Here is a 25,610-nt window from a genome sequence, read left to right as displayed (position 1 = left end):
GAAGAGCTAACGTAGAAGCAGATGCCACCTCCTTTTTTCTTCCCAGAGAGGGAAGGGTCACGGTCTCCCCGTATGAGGCTGAAGCCTGGAAGGTGTAGGGCCTTCTCCGGGATGTTCTCATGTAGCCAGGTCTCCGTGAGGCAGAGTACTGGGGTGTTTCTCCCGAGCTCCCACCTGCTGCAGAGGAGACGCAGTTCGTCCAGTTTGTTAGGGAGGGAGCGGACATTTGCCAGGAGTACCGAGGGGATGGCTGACCTCAGGCCCCTCTTCTTGAGTCTGACACGGGCCCCAGCTCGACAGCCCGTGACACAGGCGACCTGGCAGAGAAGACACCGAGAAGTACCCAGCTGGGATGGAGAGAAGACACGTGACGGTGAATAGGTGAGTATAAGCTTTGCTGCCAACACTGCATATCAGTCCTCCAGTAATCTAATGCTGCACTCCTGACTCTCCTCTTATAGAGCAATATCTTCTGTAATATCTCAAAAACAAAATAAGTCCATGGTATATAGTATTGCAAACCATATGCAACTTCATATGATGAATAAATAAATCACTTTATTTGAAGGGATTCTGAGCACTCACTAAAAATAAAATAGCGACTTTACCAATTAAACAAATCTCACTAATCTGTTCTTTCTTGATGCAGGATACAACTAAAATGCTGGTGCAGACCCTCCTCATATCCCAACCAGCCTTCTCTGTGTGTCTTCTGCTGATCCAGGTGGAACTGCTGCTTTATTCCTGCACCCCTCTGTCTGTTCCTCCAGTACTGATCCACTCTATCAGTGCCACCACTGGTTGCCCATAAACTATAGGATTTACTTCTCCAATTTAGGATTCACTTCAAGCTTCCAACACGTCCTTAGAAAATTCTCTCCGTTTTGACTTCAACATACTGTACTTCAATAAGCTAATTTCCAGATACAATCTTACAACAATCCCTGATCCATCAGAATCGTGTATTACCTGGACTTCACAATGTAAATCTGTGCTCTGATGCTTGGCAACAAGGATGGTCTCTTTGTGCCCCCCCCAAAAAAAATCAATAACATTAGGTGGCCCCTTTGCTTCCCCTCTATAGGTAGCAGCAGTAGGTGGCTCCTTTGTCTTGTCCCCTCTACCCCAACCCCCCCTTCCTTCACAGATAGCAGCATTAGGTGGCCCCTTCGTCCCCCCTACTCCCCCCCCCCCTTCCTCCACAGATAGCAGCATTAGGTGGCCCTTTCGTCCCCCCTACTCCCCCCCCCTTCCTCCACAGATAGCAGCATTAGGTGGCCCCTTCGTCCCCCCTACTCCCCCCCCCTTCCTCCACAGATAGCAGCATTAGGTGGCCCTTTCGTCCCCCCTACTCCCCCCCCCCTTCCTCCACAGATAGCAGCATTAGGTGGCCCTTTCGTCCCCCCTACTCCCCCCCCCCCCCTTCCTCCACAGATAGCAGCATTAGGTGGCCCCTTCGTCCCCCCTACTCCCCCCCCCCCCTTCCTCCACAGATAGCAGCATTAGGTGGCCCTTTCGTCCCCCCCTACTCCCCCCCCCTTCCTCCACAGATAGCAGCATTAGGTGGCCCCTTCGTCCCCCCTACTCCCCCCCCCCCTTCCTCCACAGATAGCAGCATTAGGTGGCCCCTTCGTCCCCCCTACTCCCCCCCCCCCCCTTCCTCCACAGATAGCAGCATTAGGTGGCCCCTTCATCCCCCCTACCCCCCCCCCCTTCCTCCACAGATAGCAGCATTAGGTGGCCCCTTCGTCCCCCTAACTCCCCCCCCCCCCCCCTTCCTCCACAGATAGCAGCATTAGGTGGCCCCTTGCCCCCTCCCTACTCCCCCCCCCCTTCCTCCACAGATAGCAGCATTAGGTGGCCCCTTGCCCCCCCCCTACTCCCCCCCCCCTTCCTCCACAGATAGCAGCATTAGGTGGCCCCTTGCCCCCCCCCCCCCTCCCCTTTACTCCACAAACAGCAGTATTAGGTGGACCCTTGGTTCTCCCCCCCAACCTACACACTAAGCAGCATTAGGTGGCCATTTTGTCCCACAACAGATTATCAGCTTGATTGAATAGACTACCATTTATCTGCAAAGCATATAACCTAACAAGCCATTTTAGAGAGTGGGACACCACTGGTCCTTACCTATTTCATAAAGCACAATTTTAATCAGTTTATCATGTACTCTTCATCCTCTTAGACTGTTAACTGGATTGGGCAGTGCTTTCTCTTTAGCTATATTTTGGTATTGCTGTATTACTATTACTATTACTATTAAGCTCTGACCTTTTCTGAATAAGTCATGTTACTAATTGTACCTCAGAGGACTATAAAAAAGTAACACTAGATGGCACTAAAAGTTTAAGAATTAGATTCACAATACAGTATACTGAAGGTTCCTGAAGTGTCCCTAAAATGCTAAAAAAAAATACTAACTAATAATATCTACAGTGTGGATAGGTGGCTGTTTGGGGTAGGTATACCTGAGTAAGCGTGATGCTAATCTAATCCTAATGTGCTGGGCTATTTCTGTGGAGCCCAAGGGGAAAGCCGCTACTGTGACTGTATGTTTGGGGCTGCTAGCACTGGATCATGCTGGCTGAGAACAGGAGAAGCCTCATTAGGATCCAGAGGCTCCCCCTCCTGAGGGAAGTATCTGATTTTTATTTTATTTGAAGTAACAGGTTTAAGGCTACTTTTGCACTGACACGTTGCTTGTAATAATCGTATGGCAAATATGATGCCATTATATTGTAATGGAACGTTCTCATTGGGACATTAGCAATGTGGTGCCACAGAATCCATCAGAATAACGCAAGGCATACTGTGCAGTACTGAATGATGTGCACGTTTACAGTTGTGGTGACGCATGCTTTTTATGTACTGTATGCTTCACTGTATGTGTCACATGCACACATAATGCACAATGCAACTTTTCTTCTCAGTAGCTATTCTATTTGTACAGCATGCGGAATGCAACACCCCAATGTGAAGCTAGCCTAAGTGGCCCAACAATCCCTATGCGTCTCAATGGACCATGGCTGCCTTCCTCAGAAGTGATTAAGTCTGTTTCAGAGGAGCTGACAATCTAATCCCCCCTACTTCAACCTAGGCCCTTCTTGGGTATGTCAGGTGGAAGAGGAAATTATGAAAACATGGGCAGAACATCTGCTTTTCAGCTAGGCAACTTTTTATTATTTAGTATTTAAAAAGCTCTTTACAGAGTATACAGTATCGTTATTAACTGTCTCTCAGAGGGGCTCACAATCTAATCCCTACCATAGTCATATATGTCCATAATAGTCTAGGGACAATTTTTGCGAGGCAAGTCATCTTGGCATCTGCACTTTACCACGTATTGCCTGACTTGGGCGCCACCATAGATAGTTATGTTGGTTACGCTATAGTGTCACTGGGGGGTATTTTTCACCGAATTAGTGTAATTCGGGTGCCGGTAATCGCATGACCCCGAATTATGTGTCCAAAGGGACAAATTAGGTTATCAGTAGGGGGATATATTTGTTATATTCTCCTACATTGCCTACCGCAGGGCAGGGCCAGATTTACATTGTACAGAAGAACAGAGAAGGCACTACTCCTGCTCCAGTTACCTTTAATCAACTTTATCACAGACAAGTACATGCGTGGGTGACAGCCTGACAGCCAGTTCGCGTAAACAATGCTTCTTCAGAGGCTAGTAAAGTATACTATAGTAGTGTGTACTAAACTAGCCTCTGAAGACGCATTGTTTACGTGAAACGGCTGTCAGGCTGTCACCCCCACTGCATGTTCTTGTCTGTGATAAATGTTGATTAAAGGTAACCGGAGCATGAGTAGTATCTTCTCTGTTCTTCTGTACATTGTGACATCAGTTCTGTTTCTTCAAGTGCACGCTCTTGTGGTTACAAATCCGGTATGGATTGTCTGCTTTAGGATCTCTTTTCGAATTATTGCAGGTCTGACTTTAACATAAGGCACTAAAGACACATGCCTACAGGTGCCTGATGATGGAAAGGTGGCTCAATCCCCTACCAAATGCCTCCGTCTCTCCTTCCCTATGCAGAGTCCTGATGAGTGTAAATGAGAGGTTACTCAGCCTTTTCTGCATTTCCACTGACAAGATTTCCCTTCAGTCAGGGGCACCTCTACCTACTTAATAATGAGGGTACATCTGGCTATATAATACTAAAGGGCACCTGTAGCGACCTATGAAGGGTGAGGGAGAAGTGACAGCTCGGTAGAGTTGGGCCGAACAGTTCGCCTGCGAACGGTTCCATGCGAACGGTTCCATGCGAACTTCAGTGGTTCGCGTTCGCGTCCCGCAGGCGAACTTTTGCGGAAGTTCGGTTTGCCCCATAATGCACCATGAGTGTCAACTTTGACCCTCTACATCACAGTCAGCAGGCCCAGTGTAGCCAATTAGTCTACACTAGCCCCTGGAGCCACTCCCCCCCTAATACAAGGCAGGCAGCGGCGGCCATTACGCTCACTCGTGTGCCTGCGTTAGTGAGAGTAGGGCGAGCTGCTGCAGACTGTCTCTCATAGGGAAAGATTAGTTAGGCTTAGCTTGTTCCTGGCTGCATACCTGTTCTGTTCAGTACCTGCATACCTGTTCAGTGAACCTGCCACTGCATACCTGTTCTGTGAACCTGCCACTGCATACCTGTTCTGTGAACCCACCACTGCATACCTGTTCTATGAACCCACCACTGCATACCTGTACTGTGAACTCACCACTGCATACCTGTTCAGTGAACCCACCACTGCATACCTGTTCAGTGAACCCACCACTGCATACCTGTTCAGTGAACCTGCCACTGCATACCTGTTCTGTGAACCCACCACTGCATACCTGTTCTGTGAACCTACCACTGCATACCTGTTCTGTGAACCTACCACTGCATACCTGTACTGTGAACTTACCACTGCATACCTGTTCAGTGAACCCACCACTGCATACCTGTTCAGTGAACCCACCACTGCATACCTGTTCAGTGAACCTGCCACTGCATACCTGTTCAGTGAACCCACCACTGCATACCTGTTCAGTGAACCTGCCACTGCATACCTGTTCTGTGAACCCACCACTGCATACCTGTTCTGTGAACCCACCACTGCATACCTGTTCTGTGAACCCACCGCTGCATACCTGTACTGTGAACTCACCACTGCATACCTGTTCAGTGAACCCACCACTGCATACCTGTTCAGTGAACCCACCACTGCATACCTGTTCAGTGAACCTGCCACTGCATACCTGTTCAGTGAACCTGCCACTGCATACCTGTTCTGTGAACCCGCCACTGTATACCTGTTCTGTTCAGTGAACCCGCCACTGCATACCTGTTCTGTTCAGTGAACCCGCCACTGCATACCTGTTCTCGCCATGGTGCGCACCAGTCCAGCACGGCCGTCACTACACAAACAGCTGTTTGCCGTGCGTTACACGGTGAGTTTGGTGTGACAGTGTGAAGCAGTACCTTAATTACACTACCTGATTGATGTATACACATGCAAGATGTTTTAAAGCACTTTAGGCCTGTCATTTAGCATTCAATGTGATTTCTGCCCTTAAAACGCTGCTTTGCGTCAAATCCAAATTTTTCCTGGGGACTTTTGGCATGTATCCCACTCCTCCACCTGGGGGTCCAGGTGTTAGACCCCTTGAAACACCTTTTCCATCACTTTTGTGGCCTGCATAATTTTTTTTTTCAAAGTTCGCATCCCCATTGAAGTCTATGGCGGTTCGCGAACTTTTACGCGAACCGAACCTTACGCGGAAGTTCGCAAACCCGGTTCGCGAACCTAAAATCGGAGGTTCGGCCCCACTCTACAGCTCGGCCAACCAGCACACTTACAGTGCAGTTCGGCTGGGGTTTGTACGTTCCCGGAGGGCGAAGTCTAAGGTGCCAGGACATCTGTGCCTACAGGCTCCTGTGAGGTAATTCCAGGTCTAACGCATTGAGAGCCATCTCTCGGCTTCTCTCCCACCTTAGAGTGAACCTCCAAACTAAAACTATACTCAGCAGAACTGAAAAGACTTGGTGTTTCTTCAACAGTTTCACAGCATCAGAACTTTGTTTTTCTTACCAAAGCATCATTTTTAGCTGCATTTTTAGCTAAGCTCCACCCATCAAAGAAAAAAAGCCCGGACTTTTTTTTCCCTGATGCTGTGCAGAGCATGATGGGATTTCCTATGTTGTTGTTCACAATGCCTAGCAACTGGGAGTGGTGCTCAAGACACAGGACAGTTGGAACGGTGTCTCATGCTCCCTGTCACCTCCTTTCAACCAAAAAGATGGCTGCCATCATGAAATCAAACATTTGCCTGTTCTTTTAAAACAGTGTGGGTAAGAGATTATATTACCTATCTATTTTAATCAACATAACCAATGTAACTTAATGACAGTATGTTTGTTTAGGCTGGAGTTCCTCTTTAACTAACTGCCACCGGGAACATAGGTATGCTTTTTTATCACTAAATATAACCTGATACTCTTTTAATGGCTTATACAGTGGGTTGCAAAAATATTCGTCCCCCTTGAAGTTTTCCACATTTTGTCACATTACTGCCACAAACATGCGTCAATCTTACTGCCACAAACGCTGTCCCTCTAATCTGACTGAGCTGGAGCTGTTTTGCAAAGAAGAATGGGCAAGGATTTCAGTCTCTAGATGTGCAAAGCTGGTAGAGACATACCCTAAAAGACTGGCAGCTGTAATTGCATCAAAAGGTGGTTCTACAAAGTATTGGGGCCGAATATTTACGCACACCCCACTTTGCAGTTATTTATTTGTAAAAAATGTTTGGAATCATGTATGATTTTCGTTCCACTTCTCATGTGTACACCACTTTGTGTTGGTCTTTCATGTGGAATTCCAATAAAATGTATTCATGTTTGTGGCAGTAATATGACAAAATGTGGAAAACTTCAAGGGGGCTGAATACTTTTGCAACCCACTGTATGTTATCAATGATGTACCACTGGCAGATTCCATGTCATTTATATTCTATTTGCCTACTATATTATTATGTATAAAACAAGTCTTGATAGTCAAAATAGACTTTTGCTTTCTGTACATTTACAAATGTACCGTGATAACCTACACCAATGCAAAACTAACGTTTGCCTGTAACAGCCAATGACACTTTTGATAACAGTTTAAAAACAAACAAAAAAACATAGTAGAACATTCTGGGCCTCTGGCACTGCAAAGCAAAAGTGCCAGCCACTCTGCTACTCTGTTGCCTAGGAATACTGTAAGATATGTATTTCTACAGTGCCATTGAAAATGTTGACACTTTATTAATCAGCAATTGTAAAAATCATGAGCTATTTTGTTTGTGGATACAGTGCCATAATTTCAGGAAATAAATGTAAAGTACTAGCTGAAAATGTAAGCAGAATTGTAACAGGTGATGTTCATGATGGCCACTAGAGGGAAGTATTGCTCTGTGTTTCCAGGGAACCGTTTTGCATTCTGTCAGTGGCCTAACCAGTATCTATATATACAGATATATTCAACAGGAAGAGGAGGTGACACAATAGTATTCATTAGTAAAGTGTTGTTAACTATTTCTTAGTTATTTTTAGAATATGCATCATAAACCAGGCGTCTTAGCATAGCTCTATCTGTAATACAGATCTATAATAATACTACTTAGCTATGGAAAATCAGTCAACGCTAGCAGAAGACAGATTAATGTGAAATATAAACATATAGATTTTTGAGCCAAGGCAGCAGGAGAACCTTCTAACTATGACAGACAGAAGACTGTCTGAGTTCACACTGTACTTGCTAAAAAAAAAACTGCCCATGGAATCAATGGAAGCCTATGGGAATGGACAGTGTCCGTTCTCACTAAGCTGTTGTCTCCATTCGTTCCTGCTCTACTCACATGTCTTCTGTGTCTGTCTCTGGTCTTTTGCCACTGGTGACACCGCCGCTCACCGCTGGGGGCAAGCATGGTTATATATCTTTTAGAGCCTCACAGTGGTGGCTCCAACTTCAAATTTTTGGGGGGCACGATGGCTAGCTGGTGGGGCCCATTTGGGTGCTCAAAATCAATGTTTGTATGGCAAGCGTTAGATTTTTTTTTTTTGCCTAAGTCAGGTGATAAAATTAAATCTAACTAGTTCAGCAATGATAGGAACCAGATGTAAACATCAAACAGAACTTAGATGTTTTAGAGCAGATTGTCCAAATGATGGTGCTATTATAGAAGGACAGTTACCTACAGATGTACTTGGATAGCTGGGTGGCATTAATTCTTACTTGCTAGCAAGCTGCTAATGTGTGGACAGATCACAGACAAAACATTCCAGTCCCCAGCCTGTGTCTGACGACTCTACAAGCAAGGGGAAGGAGAAGAGGCAGAAGGGAGAGAAACACTGTATAATTACTTATCTTCATAGCTAAGCATTGCTGGAGACTAGAGCTTGTATTTTACAGGCAGGAAGGAGGTAGAGAAATACTTTTTATGTAAATATAAGTGGCATCCAGATACATAAATTACAAGGGATCTTACAAGGGTTGTGAGGTATTTATGGAAAATAGATAAGACCCTTGGTTTACGTAACACCTAAATTGATTCAGGCTGACATGGAGAGTTTTTTTTACAGACCCTATCCTGTTCACTGTACATTTGCTGAAGCATGGAAACCGTTAAAGAGGAACTCCACAATTGAGAAGCTATTGTTCATCAAAAGGTCTGTTCGAAGTAGCATCTCTTCAAACTACTGATTTTGACACTCTGATTTTACAAAAGACTCCACAATGAAACGTAATTTCTAGATTATACAAGTCACTTCTGGACGTTACACAGCATCCAACATTTTTGTTTAAAGAGGCCTGAAAACATAGGTTGAATGTAACTTTTGATGATGAGGATTGGGAAAAAAGTATGCATAATGGCAAGTAAAAGCTCAGTGGGTGTATTAATTCAGGAACTAAACTTTAAATTGATATCGCATTGGTATAGGACTCCCTTTCTATTACACAGATTCTTTCCTAGGGTCCCTGATTTGTGCTGGAGGTGCAAGGAAACGGGAGGAACTCTATTACACATCTGGTGGCACTGCACCCTGATTGTCCCATTTTGGTCCCAGGTACATTTCCTGATTAAATCTATTGAGTGAAGACCTTGAGTTGAAACCTGAGATATTTCTCTTACATCTCTCTAGGGACAGCATTAGATCTTACACAAACTCTTTGGTTAAATGTTTGCTGAATGCAGCCAAGTCTTGTATCCCACTTCAATGGAAATCATCTGACCCGCCTTCAATAATTCTCTGGTTCCAAAAAATAGCGCAGATAGAGAAAATGGAGGAGATGAGACACACTACTTCAGAAGAAATAGAAAAATACATAATCATGTGGGCTCAATGGTATGAGTTTCTAGATAGTGAAACATAAAGAAATACTTCAGGGGACTTTAGTTCAGGAGACACCTCCACCCCATAGAGGATTAGGCCCCTCGATACCATCATCTTCACTAGACCTATAATGTGATTTATTCCTGTAACACTTTCCTTTTTGACCTGTCATGGTACTGAATCACTCTGTCATGGTTGCTGACTTAAATAAGATATCGCTATATCTGAATTAGATATGTTGATACGTAACTGATTTTGGTTTTTGATATTTCCACCGGCTTTATATATTTTATATGTCTCCCTACATGACCTTTATTGCCATATTTCTTTGACTATTTGATGGATACCATAGAGCTATAGGCGGCCTTGGCCGCTTTAATGGTTCCACTTTGAGATGAAGCACAGTGATTCCCAGGAGTGGCTAGTGCCCCAACCAGTGTAGCGACGCCCATGGAGCCCCGGCAGAAGCATTAGGCTCCCATTGGTTTGCAAACGACTAATGGGAATACTTTTTAGCACCAGGGAGGATTCTGATAGGGTCACCAATGAGAATCCTCCCTGGTGCAGGGAAGTTTCCCAATGGTTTTTGCAATCAGAATCAGAATCAGAATCATTTATTTCGCCAAGCATGACTGGGTCATGCCCGGAATTGGATTTGGCACATACAAACTAAGAGCAAAGCAAGACAAGTGGATAAAAACACAGTAAGACAATAGATAATACTACAATAAAACAATAGATAGAAGCACAGTAAGAAAGTAACACTAACAGACCGTGGACACTGGACAGCAAGAACAGATCGTGTACCGATGGGAGCCTGATGCTTCTGTCAGAGCTCCGATGGGAGCCTGATGCTTCTGTCAGAGCTCTGATCTATATACCGACAGGGAGGCAAAGGGACAGTTGTTTGAGGGCCCCAAGTGCTGCTGGGCCCTCCAGGTCTCCCCTTGGCTTGTGCTCCCCAGGACCTCTGCAAAGTTTTATCAGCATAGCAGCTCAATGCCCCAGTGCGCTGCTCCATCCATTCTCCACGTCTTCATCCCTGATCACTGCCCCTTCTCCATGTCCTATCGCAGGTCAGTAGGCAATAACATGCAACGGGTCACTGAGGAGAGGTGGTCCTGCGAGGATAAAGATGAGAGTGCATGGACCAATGGAGCAGCGCACCTGGGTTAGGTAAGTTGCTAGGCTGACAAATGATGTAGGGGCCCCCGGGTGTACAGTAAAGTTGAGAGGGGAGATCTGGGGGGAGGGCAGCAGCTGACTCAGGAGCCCAGAGGGGTGAATATGCTGTAATGGGGGGAAGGTGTCAGGGGGGCCCCCAGGCTATTGGCCCTTGACAGATAGCCTATTGGGCCAATCAGAGTGCATGGATCCTTTAATGTGACTTGGACCCGAAGGGGCTCAGGATGGGAGGAGTGGAGCAGGCGTTAACTTGCTAGTGTTTGCTATGCTACAATACCGCAGCATAGCATGCACTGATTGAGCCTGGTTACGCACGCTCCGCTGCCACTAGAGCATGTAGCATGCAGGGAGCCCTCATTAAGGCACGCTGATTCACTAGTGTGCAACAGTAGCTAACTCGTGCTGTTATGCTGCGCTATCGTTACTGAATCAAGCCCTATAGTTTTTCACCTTCTCTATTTAAAAACTTTTAAGCAACAAAAAGGAAAAAATAAATAAATAAATTAAATGTGAAAAGTGATATCTAGATTAATAAATAAGTTATTGTGAGTGATTTTTTGGGGGTTGGAAGGTGTTGAAAACATTAAGTAAGAAAAGGTTAATTCATGACATAAGTTTTGTGAATAAACCTCATAATGTGAATGGGCCCTACTGGTCAGGCCCGGATTTACCTCATAGAAGCCTACAGGCACAGATCTCCTAGCACCTTAGACTTCGCCCTCCATGAACCTACAAACTCCTGCCTGTTTAAATGCACCGCAAGTGTGTAATCACTTCTCCCTTACTTCCCTTGCCCGTTATAGGTAGCTACAGGTGCCCTTTAGTATTAGGTAGCCAGAGGATCCTTTGTATTAGGTGGCTTGAGGTGCCCCTGACTGAAGAGAGGTCTCCTCAGTGGAATGTTGAGAGCTGGGTGAATAACGTCTCATTTACGCTCCAAATAGGGACTCTGAATAGAGAATGAAAAAGAGAGCCACCTCTCCATCGGGCACCTGTAGGCACGTGCCTACAGAGCCTTATAGTAAATCCGGACCTGCTACTGGTAAAAAGTGTATGGAAATGCACAGATTCTGGACCATATGCAATTAACATTTTCTCCTGAGTTTTCTCCTAGGTGATATTTTCAAACTTCTCAATAAAATGCCTTTTAAACCACTAGCAAGCAAGAAAATACTCAAAATAATTTTGATAGTGCTTTTTTAACTACTTTTTGGTACTTTTTCAATTGCAGAGTACTGAAACGGTACTGTAAATAGAAGATGAAAAATTATCACCTAAGATAAACTCTCCGGCGGCATTAAATACTATTCCCCCTCTGAGTCGCGACGACCCCTGAGGCCCCAAATTACTTTTACATGCCCCGTGCAGCATAACATTCCCTCCTTTTACTGAGACCTCTCCTTCATCCCTCACATCTCCAACATTATATAAGCTATGCCTCTTCCTAATTTAAGAGACCAAAAAAGTTCTAGTGCATATCCTCATACTTTCCTACTTTGACTAATACAATATCCTCCGTGCAGGTCTTCCAATGTTTAGACATAGAACATAGCCCTTGTATATAGTTGTCTTTGGACAACAAATTAAGAATGTAGTGTTAGGTGGTGGGGCTCTGGGGTGGTTGAGGTGTTGGGTGGCAGGACTCTGTGGTGGTTGTGGTGTTGGGCAGCGGGTTTTTGTGGCAGTTGGGATGGTGGGGCTCTGTGGTAGTTGTGGTGTTGGGCGGTGGGGCTCTATGGCAGTTGTGTTGGGTGGCGGGGCTCTGTGGCGGTTGTAGTGTTGGGTGGCGGGGCTCTGTGATGGTTGTGGTGTTGGGCAGTATGGCCGTTGTGGTGTTGGGTGGCGGGGCTCTGTGGTGGCTGTAGTGTTGGGCAGCAGGGTTCTGTGACAGCTGTGGTGTTGAGCGGCGGGGCTCTGTGGCAGTTGTGTTGTTGGGTGATGGGGCTCTGTGGTGTTGGGCAGCAGGGCTCTGTGGCAGCTGTGGTGTTGGGGCTCTGTAAAGGTTCTGGGGTTGGGCAGTGGGGCTCTTTGGAGGTTGTGGTGTTGGGTGGTGGGGCTCTGCTGGTTGTAGTGTTGGGTGGCGGGTCTCTGTGGCGGCTGTGGTGTTGAGCAGCAGGACTCTGTGGCGGCTGTGGTGTTGAGCAGTGGGGCTCTGTGGTGGCTGTGATGTTGAGCGGCGGGGCTCTGTGGCAGTTGTGTTGTTGGGTGACAGGGCTCTGTGGTGGCTGTAGTGTTGGGCGGCGGGGCTCTGTGGTGTTGGGCAGCAGGGCTCTGTAGCAGCTGTGGTGTTGGGGTTCTGTACAGGTTCTGGTGTTGGGCGGTGGGGCTCTGTGGAGGTTGTGGTGTTGGGTGGTGGGGCTCTGTAAAGGTTGTGGTGTTGGGTGGCGGGGCTCTGTGGTGGTTGTGGTGATGGGGGTGGTGGGTTTCTGTTGAGGTTGTGGTGTTGGGGCTCTGTGGCGGTTGTGGTGTTGAGTGGTAGGGCTCTTTGGTGCTTGTAGTGTTGGGCACCGGGGCTCTGTGACGGTTGTGGTGTTGGGCGGCAGAGCTCTGTGGCGGCTGTGGTGTTGGGTGGTGGGGTTCTGTTGAGGTTGTGGTGTTGGGGCTCTGTGGCGGTTGTGGTGTTGAGTGGTAGGGTTCTGTGGCGCTTGTAGTGTTGGGCTCTGTGGCAGTTGTGGTGTTGGGTGGTGGGGCACTGCTGGTTGTGGTGTTGGGTGGCGTGGCTCTGTGGCAGCTGTGGTGTTGAGCGGCGGGGCTCTGTGGCGGCTGTGGTGTTGAGCGGCGGGGCTCTGTGGCGGCTGTGGTGCTGAGTGGCGCGGCTCTGTGGTGGCTGTGATGTTGAGCAGCGGGGCTCTGTGGCAGTTGTGGTATTGGGTGACGGAGCTCTGTGGCAGTTGTAATATTGGGTGACGGGGCTCTGTGGTGGCTGTAGTGTTGGGCAGCGGGGCTCTGTGGTGGCTGTGGTGTTGGGTGGCGCTGGCTCTGTGGTGTTGGGCAGCAAGGCTCTGTAGCAGCTGTGGTGTTGGGGTTCTGTAAAGGTTCTGTTGTTGGGTGGTGGGGCTCTGTGGAGGTTGTGGTGTTGGACCTCTGTAAAGGTTGTGGTGTTGGGGTGGCGGGGCTCTGTGGTGTTGGGGTGGCGGGGCTCTGTTGAGGTTGGGGTGTTGGGGCTCTGTGGCGGTTGTGGTGTTGAATGGTAGGGCTCTTTGGCGCTTGTAGGGTTGGGCACCGGGGCTCTGTGACGGTTGTGGTGTTGGGCAGCAGAGCTTTGTGGCGGCTGTGGTGTTGGGTGGCGAGGGCTCTATGGTGTTGGGCGGCGGGACTCTGGCGGCTGTGGTGTTGGGGCTCTGTAACAGGGTTCTGTGGTGGTTGTGGTGTTGGGGCTCTGTGATAGGGATCTGCGGTGGTTGTGGTGTTGGGCGGCGGGGCTTTGTGGAGGTTGTGGTGTTGGGCAGCAGGGCTCTGTGGCGGGTGGGAGGGTGGTGCGGGCTTTGTGGCGGTTTTGGTGTTTCATTATTTTGAGAATCTGCATTTACTGGTTGTATGGAATAGGCTGCATTTCCCTGTCTGCCTCGGATGTGGGGAAATGCTGAATATCCGTACATAGTAGAAACGGGTCTTTACACTTAAATATTGTAGAACTTTTCGTATGGCGAGCAAGTTGCTGGCATAGCAGAGGGAAGAGGGTTTATCAAGGTAAAGAAAGTAACTGATTATCTGACCATATCTAGTACCGATAGCCTCTCATAAAGCACACTTATCTCCCCAGGGAAGAGCTCCTAGATTTGTCATTTGCTGTCACTTATCACACAGTGCTAAGGTTTAGCTGCCCTTATCTTGTATTTATGTAAATAGTTGTTTATGGAGAGATAAACCCTAGCAACTATGATAAACAGATAATGGCCTTTTTATAGAGGTGACTTGGGTGGACATTTGCTAAATGTCAGAATGTGTCACACATCCATTAGATTTGGAGCTCCATTAATTATTATTACTTTGTATTTATATGGCGCTGACATCTTCCACAGCACTACATGTCATGCAGAGGACTGAAAAGCCAAAGAGGCAAGCTGCTTTATCAGACTACATATAAAGAAAACAAAAAAGTACACTTATTTAGGATATGTGAAAAGAAATTAGATGAACAATATTGTTGCAGTAAACTATAAAGAATTTTTGTAGTCAGCAGGAAAATATAACAAAATATTTAACCTTAACTATTTCAAGAGTTTCAAGTGGAAACCATACAATATTGTGGTGTATGCTATATTTTTTTGCCATTCATTTTGGAAACTGATGAATGGCAAAAAAAAAAAAAAATCGTCAACAAATTGTAAGTGTAAATAAACCTAAATAATTATTTTTAGCTCATTTAAGGCATTAAACGACATCTGTGGTGAAAATAAACTGATGAGGAAAACAATTGTATCTATCCTCCTCCTAAAAATGACTTTTTTTTTAGATATCCCACAGTTTTATTTTATATTTACATCTAGTTTTTAAGCTGGTACTGTTTCATTGTTTCTGCTCAATGACACCTTCATTGAAGTATGTCAGAGCTCAAATCTATGAATTATTCACCCTCTTTATCTCTTTCCTGCTCTCAGAAGCTATAATTACTTATCAGTGAGGGTTATGCTATAGTCTGACCTAGTCCGACCTGGACAGAAACTTGCATACCTGATGGCGCCTGGATAGGAAGCCACGGGCCTCAGGGATCCGGCAATAACTTCTCTTTTTCTCCTTTCCTGGGTTCCCCCCTGGCCATGGTTCACAGCAGAGGCTCCCTCCAGCTCCCTTACTCCATCGCCGCAGAGTGTGGTCTGCTCGCTTCCCAGGCTCCGGCTCCCCATCGCTTACTCTGAGGACCGGCTCGCCACGTGGGAGACACCATCTGATTGACCCCATGCAACGCTGCTGAGGCTGGCCCCGCAGCTGGATCTGTGCTTCATGCAGCTGCGTTGCTACTGAAGCTCGGTTGTCAGGACCTCCTTCCTCACTTGCGGCGATGTGGGCTCGCAGACGGGACATGCAGACACCGCCGTTGTGCAGCCAGCTGATCCGGCTGCCAGCTGATCAAGCCACGTGCTGATCAGCTGGCCTGCCAGGGTGCCATGCTGCCCTCCCTGTACCGCTGCCTCTGGTCATCCACTCACTGCCGACTGGATTCCCACCACCGCCACGTGCCATGGAAGCCTTTCTGTGCCTGATGGAGGGTTCCATGCCGCCGCACTGAGCAAAGCAGAGAAACAGCGGCACGGCTTCAGTCCCATCTACCAGCTGATCAGGAGCAAGCATCGGCAGCACAGCCCTGGATCCAACTAGGAGGAGGAAATCACAGCTGCCCGGCTCCATTCACCAGAGGACCTGCTCCAGGACAAGGCAAGTGTACCCTGCCATCCTCCTCCACGCCAGACTCTGCCAGCCCTGCCACTCTGCTCGATGCCAGACCCTGCCAGCCCTGCCACTCTGCTCCATGCCAGATCCTGCCAGCCTGCACTCTATCCTGGATTGCCACAACAGTTGGCGCAGCCTCCCAGGGGTCCGCGGTCTCCTCAGCCGCCATTGCTGTTTGGTTCGGAAACCAGGCCCCCGATCTCTCCATACTAGGCTGCAACCAGGTGCTAAATTTAGGTGTGGCCTGGATCCTCAAGTTGCCAGCACACCAGTCATCTTCCACACCAGTCATGCCACCCTTATCGCATACAGGAAACTCACATGGGACTTTTTCGGCCAGCCAGCCAACCAGAACACCAACCAAACACCAATCGGCCAGATTCCGCCGCAACCCCAAGGAGACACTCTCTTTCTTACTCTCTCCCCAAGGACAGTCTGATTCAAGTGTCACTGCAAAGTGTTTGAGTGCCTAGACGGCAGCGGATTACCCCCTGGTCCCTCTCCTTGGACTTTCTTTTCGTATCTCTTATCTATGTATAACTTTGTATAATTTTCTGGATCTACTGTATACTTGTGGTATTGCTTACTGTACCACTGGTTTTTATTGTACCACTGTACTCTGTGTTTACTGCGTCACTTTATGCTTACTGTACTATTGCCGACCCTGAAGTGCCAAAACCAATTCTGGGTACAACCCCAGTTGTACTTGGCGAAATAAACTGATTCTGATGTTTAACTCTTTAAGGCAGAGAAAGAAAAAAGGAACACACCATAGATATTTGTGTGATTGCCACTGTACATACACATGAATGTCTCATCATGCCACATGTCACCCAGGTTGTCCTTTAAGGAATGTTTAAAAAATAAGTTTACAATTATGGCAAATATTGGTATCAAAAATATATGTCAAGGGGTACTTAACCACTTAAAGTGGTCTAACACCCAGCATTTCAACTTTGCTTTAAAAGATTGCTTACAGCTTAGAAACTTTTATGCCATACATTTTTTTTTAACAGAAATTCACTGAATGGATTAAACATATTTTAGTGTTGCATTTAGCTAGAAATCCTCCTCTGTGCTGAGGTTTAGATACAAATGTATCTATTTACAATGTAAATAAACAAACACCTCTCTGAGAGAGCACAGAGGGCTTCCCAGACAGGCTTTTCAGAGCTCTATTTGCATTCCAAACAAAGATACATTTGTATCTAAACATCAGCACAGATCTAAACATCAACTAAATGCAAAACTAAAATGTCATGTTTAACCCATTCAGTGAATTTCTGCTTTAAAAAAAATCTGGCATAATAGTTTCTAAGCTGTAAGCAATCTTTTAAAGCAAAGTTGTAATGCTGGGTGTTAGACCGCTTTAAGCTAACAGGGTTGTTAATTTTTTGCATCTGAGCAACTTTCACCTCCCATTCATTCGCCAATAACTTTATCACTACTTATCACAATGAAATGATTTATATCTTGTTTTTTCCGCCACCATTTAGGCTTTCATTGGAGGGTATGTTTTGCTAAAGATTATTTTATTCTAAATCCATTTTAACAGGAAGATTAAGAAAGAAATGGAAAAAAAATCATTATTTCTCAGTTTATGGCCATTATAGTTTTACATTAATACATGCTACCGTAATTAAAGCCCATGTATTTTATTTGCCCATTTGTCCCGGTTATTACACCATTGAAATTATGTCCCTATCACAATTTATGGCGCCAATATTTTATTTGGAAGTAAAGGTGCATTTTTTCAATTTGCGTCCATCACTATTTATAGGTCTATAATTACAAAAATTATATTAACCTATTTTGGTTCCTGGACGTAGAAACTACGTCCAGGAACCATGCGCGCTACCGCGGCCGATCGCGCGCGTGCACGCGCGCTCCCGGCCCGCGGTTCGTTAGCCAGGCAATCAGTGTATCGGGCTATGGTGCCCGATCACTGATTCCTCTCCCCTGCTGAAAAAGTGACAGCTTCTGTCGGAAGCTTTGCTTTTTCTGGCTGTAACGTACCCCATACGTCGCTCTAAGCGTGTGTTACGCTTAGAGTGACGTCATGTAAACAAACTCATGGCCGCCATCTTGTGGCCAAAAAGTAAAACTACAACTAAAAGTAAAAAAAATTAAATTCAAACACACATTTGCATTATAAATCACATGTTTACATCCCACCCTCCCAAAACTACCCAAATAAAATGTTTAATCTAAAAAAAAAAAACATTGCAATAAAAAAAAAATGTAAATATTTACATAAGGGTCTAAACTTTTTAAATATCAATGTAAAGATGAAATACTTCTATATTTTTTTTATTTTAAACTTGTAAATAGTGATAGATGCAAAACGGAAAAAATGCACCTTTATTTCCAAATAAAATATTGTCGCCATACATTGTGATAGGGACATAATTTTAACGGTGTAATAACCGGGACATATGGGCAAATACAATACGTGAGTTTTAATTATGGAGGCATGTATTATTTTAAAACTATAATGGCTGAAAACTGAGAAATAATGAATTTTTTCCGTTTTTTTCTTATTCTTCCTGTTAAAATACATTTACAGTAAAGTGGCTCTTAGCAAAATGTACCTTCCAAAGAAAGCCTAATTGGTGTCGGAAAAAACAAGATATAGATCAGTTCATTGTGATAAGTAGTGATAAAGTTATAGGCTAATGAATGGGAGGTGAACATTTCTCAAGTGAAAACGACGGAACGCCAATGGGTTAACATACTCTCTTGACATGCATATTTAAAAAGTTCAAAATCTAAGTTGTTGTTTTTTTATTGTAATTTTTTTTTTTTATTAAAAATTTGATTTGGGGCATTTTTGGGTGTGGGAAGTAAACAGCTAATTTTTAAATGTAATAGAATCTATTTATTTATTAAAAAATACATGTGGGTGTAGTATACAATTTGGCCTCAAGATGGCCACAGTCAAAGTCCTGGAAGCGTACAATCACGCTTCCAGGAAGTAGAAAGAGGACGACTTTATTTTTTGCAGAAATACAGCGGTCTCTGATAAGAGACCGTCGGTTTTTCTGCGGGGGACAGGGATCGATGAATGGGAAGTATATTCCCATTCATTGATTGGGGGGCTAACGGCAGGCAGCGGGATCGTGCGCGGCAGCGCGCACGATCACGCACACCGCACACTGACAGCGGCACAGCCTACCTGGACGAACATATTAGTCCAGATAGGCTTAAGTGCTTAAAGAGGAACCTTACTGAATGTCACTTAATGATTAAAGCGCTTATATTTTAGATTATTTATTTATACAATATTTAGTTAATGTTTGCCCACTGTAAGATCTTTCCACTCCCTGAATTACATTCTTAAATTTATCACAGGAGGCGACATCTTTACTACTGGCACGGAGCCAGTTTGGAATTTTTGTTTTGTTGTGTGAGCAGAAATAACACCTGGTCTCCCAGAGTGCTCCAGGACAGAAAACTGCATAACTAAATAGCCTAGGCTAAACATCACTGGAATAGCTACATACTACTTTACATCAATACAGTATATACGTATAGGAAGTGTTTTTGAAGCTGAAACCAGGATAATAAATGTAAAATTGGGTATCCTGATTAATGTATTACATTCTACTATATGTCGTTGCAGTGCCCTTTTTAGATTATGTTATTCAAAGCAGGGTGTCTGGGGAAACCCCATCTTTCAAAAAGGGGTACATGCTGTAATAATGTTGCGACACACTAGACTTGCACACACCTCGTCCTTGCTTATTAAGGAGTATCTATTTTATGATTTATAAAATGTTTCGTGTAAATCTCTATCTCAGATCTGCAGGGATCAGCAGATATCAGCTGCAGTAACGCACCTTCTCGCTGTAAATACCTTAGATCAGAGGTCCCCAACCTCTCCTCTTTGCAGCATTTCTTATTACAGCAGCGCTTCCTGTGCGGTTGCTGTAAGGAGGGAAGGAGGCGGGGCAGCGGTTCCCATGGTAACGGTGATCGTCGCTACAGGAAGCCGCTGCTCTGCTTCCTTCCCTTCCTTACAGCAGCCGCGCAGGAAGCGCTGCTGTAATACAAGATGCTACAACGAGGAGAGGAGCTATGGGGAATATAAGGAAGGAAGCAACCGCCCGCTCATAAGGTAACAGGAGCGGCAGTCGCGCGGGGGAGAGGGAAGCTCTCCTAGCTACACTGGGGCAGCTATACTGGGGTAACTACTGGCTACACTGGGCTAACTGTACTTGCTATACTGGGGTAACTGTACTTGCTATACTGGGGTAACTGTACTTTCTATACTGGGCTAACTGTACTTGCTATACTGGGCTAACTATACTTGCTATTCTGGGTTAACTGTACTTGCTATACTGGGCTAACTGTACTTGCTATACTGGGCTAACTGTACTTGCTATACTGGGCTAACTATACTTGCTATACTGTGGTAACTGTACTAGCTATACTGGGCTAACTGTACTTGCTATACTGGGCTAACTGTACTTGCTATACTGTGGTAACTGTACTAGTTATACTGGGGTAACTGTACTAACTATATTGGAGTAACTATACTGGGGCAACTATAGTCCTTATACAGGGGCAACTGTGTTAGCTACCTATACTGGGGGCATCGATACCTAGATACCTACTTACCTATATACTACACTCAAAATCGGGGAAAAAGGGGGGGGGGCTGCTGCCGCCACTAAGTCAGTCCCCGCACACAGCATCTCTGCCTGCACGCCGTGTGACTGCCTGCCCCAATATTAAGTCGGTCCCCACACAGCATCTCTGCCTGCAGGCCTCTTGACTGCCTTCTCCACCACCACCAACAAGGTCCACCAGGACTCCAGGCAGATTCCTGAATTTTTAAAGCTGCTGCTAGCAGCGGCCGCTATAATTATTTTTCTGGTGCGTGTACATGCCTGCCTAATTTTTCTGGCTGCGCTGCAACTGCAACAACAAAACAAAAGGCATGTACATGTGTCAATTCCCCTTCGTGATCATTACCTTGCCGCGGTGAAGAGGCTTGCGTATCACAATGAAGCAATGACCAACGACTATATGAGTGTGTTGGGGTTGGGGGCACACCTGACCCAAGAAAATAGATAAGGTTGTTGTTTCATTGTGGACAGACCAAATTCGATCAGCTGGACATTCAGTCACTGTTGTTCTGTCATTCAGCTACCTCAGCCTGACCATAGGGGCTTGAAAACCGCCATGGCCTGCACTCTGGCCATGGTGCACACCAGTCCAGCACGGCCGTCACTACACAAAGCTGTTTGCGGTGCATTACACAGTGAGTTTGGTCTGTCAGTGTGAAGCAATACACTAATTACACTACCTGATTGATGTATACACATGCAAGATGTTTTTAAGCACTTTCGGTCTCCAATTTAGAATGCAATGTGATTTCTGCCCTTAAAACGCTGCTTTGCGTCAAATCCAGATTTTTCCCCGGGACTTTTGGCGTGTATCCCACTCCCCCATGCAAAAACTCAGATGTTAGACCCCTTGAAACATCTTTTCCATCACTTTTGTGGCCAGCTTAAATGTTTCTAGTTTCCAAAGTTCCCCTCCCCATTGAAGTCTATTGCGGAGGTTCGGGCCATCTCTAGCGAGAACAGTGAAAAAGTGAAGAGTGAGCGAGACAGGGCCGTGACAGGATGAACTTACCTATGTCGGAATTTCTTGCTGATGTGCTGCATGCTGCCCTTCACTTTACCAATAATTCTGCCTTCATAGTCGAACTGGCAGCGACATAGGTAAGTTAACCCTCTCTGTCGGAGCCCTTATGAAGCCTCAGCCTTGATGAATGCATAGCATAGAAACAGGCATTTGACCTTGCTTGTAGCACTAAAGCCAGATATCAAAAATACACCCAGAAAATTATCAAGTGATATTAATGATTTACATAGCTTTATGGCTACATAAGAATACAAACATTAGTTTACATAATACAGAAATGCTAGACCAGGGGTGCCCACATTTTTTTGGCTCACAATCTACTTACGGCCTCTTGCACACTGCAAGAATTTCAGATTCAGATTCCGCTTTTTAATCAGTTTTTACCTCCGATTCAGATTCAGATTTGCAGTGTGCAAGGAGCAAACTGCAAATCTGAATCTGAATCGGAAGTAAAAACAGATTAAAAAGCGGAATCTGAATCTGAATTGCTTGCAGTGTGCAAGAGGCCTGACCCCTTTTAGACAGAATTCAGACAGAATTCTGAAGTATGCTCTTGCCGAGCAGTTCAGTTTCCTGTCTACCGTAGTGATGAGCGAAAATGCCAATATTCTTTTCGCCAAATTTTCGCCAAAATAGGTACAATTTTCACTTCAACAAGCGGAAATTCGCCCGAATATTTTACCGTTTATTTTCGCCTAATGTCTGCGATTTTCACGGTAAATTGCAAAAGTCCCCTTACAAGATAGAATCACCAAATTGGCAGAGTATGTTAAAGAGAACAGTGGGTATAAGTGGGAAAAATTATTTATTCATAGTTTTGGAGAAAATCAATTTTAAAATTACAATAGGAAAAAAGTATACATTTGTTATTTTTTTGTTTGTTAAATGCCTCAATATACATAGTGATATGAATAAAAAAAATTATTTTATCAAGTGTCAGTATTATTACAGTGGCAGAGGGGAGCAGCGGCTCAGTCAGAGTGACCATCACCCCCATAAGTCAGGTCCTGGAGAAGCAGGCAGGGTACATATCCCATAAAATGATAGTAGCGGGGGGGGGGGGGGGGGGGGGGGGAGCATCTGACAAGATTAGCTGCATGCATATTTCTGATGCCAAATTGATCTTCAGGACAGCCAGGCAACTGGTATTGCTTAAATGGAAATAAATATGGCAGTCTCCATATACCTCTCACTACAGTTCTGCTTTAAAAAAGACTTTTGTTTTAGAATACAAGTACAATCCAGCTTGCTGTAGTTTGTATTTGTGGAGATTTTCAAACCACAAACACAAAGTAGACTGCAAATAAATGAGCAGTAGCTAACTAAGCTCTCTCTACTCCTATAACATCCATGAAGGGTTGGTGCACACCAGAGCGGTTTGTGAGCATTTTTAAAAATGCTTGGGATAGAAAACCACTTGGCTAATGTATTTCAATGGGCTGGTGCACACCAGAGCAGTTCGTTTTTACCCCAAACGCAAACTCGTGGGCTGCAGCATTTTTTAGATTTCTGAGGCGTTTCTGACTCAGTAAGCTTTACTGTAACAATATATGAAATCTGCTACACAAACGCTCCAAAAAACACTAGGCATGTTTAGAAAACCTCTCTAAGGGCCCATTCACACTTGCTGATCGCAAAACGCTAGCGATTTTGTTAGCGTTTTGTTCTGGCTTTTTTTGGCGATTAACGCCAAAAAAAAATCACCATTCACACCTGGCGATTTTTTAGCGATCGCGTTTTGCGCTTCTATAGCACTAAAACGCGATCGCCGGGAAATCAGCTGAAAATGGTGCAGGTTACGCGTTTGCGTTTAGCGTTTTTGACGAAAATGAGAACTGGCCCATAGACTTTTATTACCCTTTTATTACCCTAGCGCTTTGAAAAGCGCTAGCGCTTGAGCATTTTGCCGGCAAAACGCTCAACATGCCTAGAATCGTTCTGAAAATCTGCTTTTGCAGATCTGCTAGAGGTTTTTGGTGTGCACTGGCCCTAACTATTACCAACAGAGGCTGGTGTGTCAGAGAGCTAGTCTTCTCAGGGGGCTGTCTGTTGTCTGATTGATTTTAGTTATACGGTTCTTGGGTCAATTCTGCTGCTAAGAATAGAGATGGCTTGAACCTCCGATTTTGGGTTTGCGAACCTCGAACGTGAACTTCTGCAAAAGTTCACATTCGTGCAAACCATGCGAACCGCAGTAGACTTCAATGGGCAGGCGAACTTTCAAAACTACAAACACTGTTTCTGGCCACAAAAGTGATGGAAAAGATGTTTCAAGGGGTCTAACACCTGGAGGGGGGCATGGCGGTGTGGGATACACACCAAAAGTCCCGGGGAAAATTACGGATTTGACGCAGAGCAGGGTTTTAAAGGCAGAAATCACATTGCATTGCTAAATTGGAGGCATAAAGTGCTTTAAAACATCTTGTGTGTGTATACATCAATCAAGTAGTGTAATTAGTGTACAGCTTCACATTGACAGACCAAACTCACTGTGTAACGTACCGCAAACAGCTGTTTGTGTAGTAGTGGCCGTGCTGGACTGGTGCGCACGATGGCGAGAGTGCAGGCGATGGCGGTTTTCAAGCCCATATGGTCAGGCTGAGGTAGCTTAATGATAGAACAACAGTGACTGTCCAGCTGATCGAATTTGGTCTGTCCACAATGAAGCAATGACCTTATTATCTTGGTTGTGCACCCCAACACACTCATATAGGTCATTGCTTCATTGTGATACGCATTGTGATCACACAGATGCAGTGAAAGGTATGCACTGACTGCTGTATAATGATGAGACGAATACACTTGAGATCCTATAACGAGAATCTGTTATGGGGGGCAAGTCTTCCATCCATTCAAGTGAAAGGTATGCGCTGACTGGTATAATACAATGTGCAGTCACATAGATGCAGTTAAAGGTACTGACTGGTGGTATAATACAATGTGCAGTCACACAGATGCAGCGAAAGGTATGCAGTGACTGGTGGTATAATACAATGTGCAGTCACACAGATGCAGTGAAAATGTGTACACTGACTGCTGGTATTATACAATGTGCAGTCACACAGATGCAGTGAAAGTTATGCACTGACTGCTGTATAATGATGAGACGAATACACTTGAGATCCTATAACGAGAATCCGTTATGGAGGGCAAGTCTTCCATCCATTAAAGTGAAAGGTATGCACTGACTGGTATAATACAATGTGCAGTCACACAGATATAGTGAAAGGTATGCAGTGACTGGTGGTATTATACAATGTGCAGTCACACAGATGCAGTGAAAGGTATACACTGACTGCTGGTATTATACAATGTGCAGTCACACAGATGTAGTGAAAGGTACTGACTGCTGGTATAATACAATGTTCAGTCGCACAGATGCAGTGAAAGGTATGCAGTGACTAGTGGTATAATACAATGTGCAGTCACACAGGTGCAGTGAAAAGGTATACACTGACTGGTATGTAAAACAGTGTGCGGTCACACAGATGAAGTGAAAGGTATACACTGACTGCTGGTATATAACAATATGCAGTCACACGGATGCAGTGAAAGGTATACACTGACTGCTGGTATAATACAATGTGCAGTCACACAGATGCAGTGAAAGGTACTGACTGCTCACTGCTGGTATAATACAATGTGCAGTCATACAGATGCAATGAAAAGGTATGCACTGACTGGTATATAAAACAGTGTGCTGTCACACAGACACAGTGAAAAGGTATGCACTGACTGGTATATAAAACAGTGTGCTGTCACACAGACACAGTGAAAAGGTATGCACTGACTGGTATATAAAACAGCGTGCTGTCACACAGATGCAGTGAAAGGTATGCAGTGACTGGTATTATAATACAATGTGCAGTCACACCGGTGCAGTATGCACTGAATGAGCTGGGCCTGGCACAGTATAGCAATTAGCAAGGGCCTGCTGCGACAGACAGGGCGGTATATGCAGTGTCAGTGGGCCACACACACACACACACACACACAAAAACACATCACAAGAACATT

General features: G+C 45.2%; 1 long non-coding RNA gene across 2 annotated transcripts in view; it reads left to right on the top strand.

The window, feature by feature from the left end:
- The first annotated feature begins 7,450 nt into the window (after nt 1-7,450).
- The window catches only part of LOC137521353 (uncharacterized), a 95,839-nt gene continuing 77,679 nt past the window's right edge, over nt 7,451-25,610 (top strand). For both annotated transcript variants that reach the window (XR_011022106.1, XR_011022107.1), the window contains exons 1-2: nt 7,451-7,523; nt 8,610-8,696. This is a non-coding gene — a long non-coding RNA (uncharacterized lncRNA). The remainder of the gene's footprint in view (nt 7,524-8,609; nt 8,697-25,610) is intronic.

This window comes from Hyperolius riggenbachi, chromosome 6 (assembly GCF_040937935.1).
Source record: "Hyperolius riggenbachi isolate aHypRig1 chromosome 6, aHypRig1.pri, whole genome shotgun sequence".
Taxonomy (NCBI): domain Eukaryota; kingdom Metazoa; phylum Chordata; class Amphibia; order Anura; family Hyperoliidae; genus Hyperolius; species Hyperolius riggenbachi.
Note: the sequence above shows the minus strand (reverse complement) of the source record. Positions and strands in the feature narration are given on the sequence as shown.